This window comes from Electrophorus electricus, chromosome 7 (assembly GCF_013358815.1).
Source record: "Electrophorus electricus isolate fEleEle1 chromosome 7, fEleEle1.pri, whole genome shotgun sequence".
NCBI lineage: Eukaryota > Metazoa > Chordata > Actinopteri > Gymnotiformes > Gymnotidae > Electrophorus > Electrophorus electricus.
The window spans coordinates 26099765-26104764 of record NC_049541.1 but is presented as its reverse complement, the minus strand read 5'-3'; the positions used below and the strand labels follow the sequence as shown (position 1 = coordinate 26104764).

Below are 5000 nucleotides of genomic sequence, written 5' to 3'. Positions count from 1 at the left end.
CTCAATACATGGACCTTTTTGGTTGTGCATTTCCTTTAGGAAGAAATTTCTTGATTCCAGGAAGAACGTCCTTGACTGTGAGGAGTTCTATATAAAGGTTACGGGTTTCTTTTAAACTGGTGTAAAACTGTGTGTGTTGATTGGTCTGTTTACCGTCTGACTCTGTGGTTTTTGCATACCTCAATGGCTCCGGGCCCCCAGCAGGGGCCAACAGGACAGAGACCCCTACGCGTCATTAAGTCCCAACAAAAGAGCTAAAGAAACCTGCCTGTAAGCCTCTGTTTCTATAAAGCACCTACTTCTGCCCTGGTTGCCCCAGACACACTCATCCATCCTCTCTCAGCTCTCAGGACCATCAGTCTTCCCTGTAGCCATTACTTTCACCTTGTTTCATCGTGTAGTGTCAAGTCATGCACACACACTCACCCCAGTGAGGGTTCCGAAGTGTGCACTCGGAGAGCAGTACAGGGCTTGAGGGTTGCTTGTATCCTCCTCAAATCGAGGTGAATTGTGTCACGGCACCTGGAAATTAGGCAGTCCCGGGGCAAGAGCACACAGCCCATTTGACCATAGCCCTGTCAGCTGCTGGGTAAACACTTATTTATTACCCTTTGCTCTTCGACCGGCGGCGGACGCGACGTCTCCAGCGACAGTGACACCTGTCCTGGGGAATGAGCCCCGCCCCTGAAATATTCTCGTGGTGTGTTTACTGCTCCGCGCGGTGGAGTGCATAATAACAGAGGCGGGGTGGGAGCACTGCTTGATCACTTGTGCATGAGGTAAGGCCCAGACACGCCATGACTACTGCAGAGAGTGTGAACCAGCCAGAGGGGAGGGGCAGAAAGAGAGAGGCCAGGGGGCGTGGCCTCTGGGGAGCCTTTAAGAGCTGCAGACCTGTGAGGAATGTGTGAATGATTAACTGGCTGAGTCTCCTCCCCCCGCTCACGTCTGCAGGATCTTATCAGATCCCTCTCCTCCCTTGTATCTCTCTCGGTCTGCCTTTCAGTCTCTCCCTCCTTCTCGCTCTGTCTCTCTCGGATTCCCCATATCTCCGTTTGCACCCGCCCCTCCCCCGGCAGCAGCTGGGCCGTGTAGCTAGCTGATGATGTCACGGCACTCTCCATGGCAAGGGCTGATGGAGGGGTGTGTGGACGGACAGACGGGACGGACGGATGGAGCGCCGGCCGTGCGGAGGAGAGCGTGCAGCTCCGTCTCGGCTGTCCAGCGAGCATTCCTCCCGCTCTGATGAGCTACGTCTGTGTGACACGTCGCCTGCACTCCCTCCGTTTCCTAACACTGAGCTCAGGACGCGCGCGCGCACACACAAATGCACACAGATGCACATGCGCGCACACACTCTGGCCAGGCCTCACTGATTTGTGGGACATACCCTGATTTGTGTCAGGCATCTCACGTTGATGACGTCACCCATGCTGTGGGTCAGTCTGCCATGCCTCCACCCTTCCATTTCAAGCTGCGAACACCTCCCCCTGAGCTCCACCCCCCACAGCAAAGAGCATGTGGGGATATCTCGAACAGGTCCCCCCCCCCCCCCCCAACTCACTCAGCCTTTCACCACATCCAGACTGAGCTCATCTAACTCTCTCCCTCGTACCGCTGAGCTGACAGAGGAGGATGACAGCTGTGGGGAAGCAAGGTGCAGATATATGGGGGAAACTTCTGGAAGCTTGGCCTCCCCCTCTCTCCCTCCCTCTCTTTCTCTCTCTCATTCTCTCTCTCATGTGTGATAGGTACCGAGTGCTTACATTATTGGGCTGAACTTCCAGGCGTTTGTCTTCCCTGTGGCCAGTCCACTTTTGTGTGGCTTGCAGTATATGGGGAGTGTTTCTACTGCCTACTGATCCAGCTCCCTCCTCCCATCTGTGCCAGCACATTCTGCACATAGAATATGGAAGACTGAAAACTGGAACAAGATCGGTATTCTTTTGACAGTATCCGGGGGGAGGAGTCAGTAGCCGGGGTCTGTAGTGGTGCTGGAGTCAGAAGGGCAGGAACAGGAGTGTTGATGTAAGCCAGTGCAGCTCTTCCACAGCCATGTGCCCTGGTCATCTGCTTTATGGGCCTTTGAAATGCATTCTGCAGTTGCACTTGTGTGAAGAATGAGGATCTTCTGGTGGTGAAGTGTCCGTGATGCGCCTTTGTTTCCCACAGACTGAGGCTGAAGGCAAATGCATTTGTATATTCACATATACATGTGTGTGTGTGTGCGTGTGTGTGCGTGTGTGTGTGCGTGTGCGTGTGTGTGTGCGTGTGTGTGTGTGTATGAATGCATGTGCAGGCCATGCGTGATTTATCCACATTTTTATTGCAACTCCAGTCATGACTGTTCCGGGAGTTCGTGCAGAGGAAGCTTTGGGAATTCTGTTGTGTTCTAGAAGCATGTCTAACACTCCAGCCAACAACGTTTTTCACGACATCCGTGCACTCCAAAGTCCAAAGTCTCTATGGAAAACATCATTATCAGTTTCCACAGTAAAGTAAAGTCAGCTGGGTTAGAGTTTGCGCAAGGCTGTTTAACCAGCGCCTTGTCAGTGCTGTTACAGTGCAGGGACGGAGCTGAGTGGCTGGTAAACACCAGAGGTTTGTCAGAACATCTACAGAAGACAGAACAACAGGGGCCCCCTGTAACACTGATGTGATGAGGTGAGCCAGGCGATGAACCCTCGGGAGTGAACCCTCGGGCGTGAACCCTCGGGCGTGAACCCTCGGGCGTGAACGCTCGGGCGTGACCGCTCGGGAGTGAGCCAGTGCTGTCTGATGTACACGATGCAGAATGATCTGGAAGGCTGAGTCAGGATGCAGAGCGTGCCTTGTCTTGCATTGCCTCGCCGTGACTTCTGTGTGCCTCGCTGTAGCGCACTACAGCCATCATTTTACACACTTTTTCCTTAATTAAATAATACCACGTACCATTATGCTCAGCTTTGGCTGGAATCCATTAAAAGAAATGACACATGCAACATCCCCCGCTCTCTCCCTCTCTCTCCTCCTCTCTCCTGCTCTTTCTCTCCCTCCCTTTGTCTGTCCCTCCCACTCGTTCTCCGTGTTTTTCTCCTCCCTCACAACACGTTTGCCTTACGGTTCTCTACTTTGAGAAAATCTTGTTCGTATTTGAGCTGTGTGCTGTTTATTTTGCTTTGACCCCTATGACAATACAACTTTACAGTAATCAGAGAAGTACAGGCAAAAATTCCCACATGTTTCTTTCGCATGCATCCACTTTGAAGAATCCACTTGTATATTCTAGACTCTGTCATTCAGCCTCATCAGAATCCAGGATCATTCTCAAGACCTCCTGGTGCTGTAATCCAGTTTCAGACTCTCAGAAGACAGTGACCACCGCTGCCCTTTAAAGCAAAAGACCCTCCAAAAAACGGCTGCTCTTTAGCTAGACACACACTGCTCTCTAGACACATTAGACAGACACTTCTATCTAGACACGTTGGACACGCACTGCTACCTAGACACGTTGGACACACACTGCTATCTAGACATGCACTGCTCTCTAGACACGTTGGACACACACTGCTCTCTAGACACGTTGGACACACTGCTCTCTAGACACGTTGGACACACTGCTCTCTAGACACGTTGGACACACTGCTCTCTAGACACGTTGGACACACACTGCTCTCTAGACACGTTGGACACACACTGCTCTCTAGACACGTTGGACACACTGCTCTCTAGACACGTTGGACACACTGCTCTCTAGACACGTTGGACACACTGCTCTCTAGACACGTTGGACACACTGCTCTCTAGACACGTTGGACACGCACTGCTATCTAGACACGTTGGACACGCACTGCTATCTAGACACGTTGGACACGCACTGCTCTGCAGACACGTTGGACACGCACTGCTCTGCAGACACGTTGGACACGCACTGCTCTGCAGACACGTTGGACACGCACTGCTCTGCAGACACGTTGGACACTACTATCTGGACACGCACTGCTCTCTAGACACGTTGGACACGCACTGCTATCCGGACACGTTGGACACGCACTGCTATCCGGACACGTTGGACACGCACTGCTATCCGGACACGTTGGACACGCACTGCTATCCGGACACGTTGGACACGCACTGCTATCCGGACACGTTGGACACGCACTGCTATCCGGACACGTTGGACACGCACTGCTATCCGGACACGTTGGACACGCACTGCTATCCGGACACGTTGGACACGCACTGCTATCCGGACACGTTGGACACGCACTGCTATCCGGACACGTTGGACACGCACTGCTATCCGGACACGTTGGACACGCACTGCTCTGTAGACACGTTGGACACGCACTGCTCTGTAGACACGTTGGACACGCACTGCTCTGTAGACACGTTGGACACGCACTGCTCTGTAGACACGTTGGACACGCACTGCTCTGTAGACACGTTGGACACGCACTGCTCTGTAGACACGTTGGACACACTGTTATCTAGACACGGACACACACTGCTCTGCAGACACGTTGGACACACACTGCTCTCTAGACACGTTGGACACACACTGCTATCCAGACACGTTGGACACACACTGCTATCCAGACACGTTGGACACACTGTTATCTAGACACGTTGGACACACACTGCTATCTAGACACGTTGGACACACACTGCTCTGTAGACACGTTGGACACACACTGCTCTGTAGACACGTTGGACACACACTGCTCTGTAGACACGTTGGACACACACTGCTCTGTAGACACGTTGGACACACACTGCTCTGTAGACACGTTGGACACACACTGCTCTGTAGACACGTTGGACACACCGTTATCTAGACACGGACACACACTGCTCTCTAGACACGTTGGACACACACCGCTCTCTAGACACGTTGGACACACACCGCTATCTAGACACGTTGGACACACACCGCTATCTAGACACGTTGGACACACTGCTCTGTAGACACGTTGGACACACTGCTCTGTAGACACGTTGGACACACTGCTATCTAGACA

The 5000-nt window shown here is 52.6% G+C and overlaps 1 protein-coding gene across 2 annotated transcripts in view; it reads left to right on the top strand.

Moving 5' to 3' along the window:
* The window catches only part of bbs9 (Bardet-Biedl syndrome 9), a 90534-nt gene that overhangs the window by 47602 nt on the left and 37932 nt on the right, over positions 1-5000 (top strand). The window lies entirely within an intron of this gene.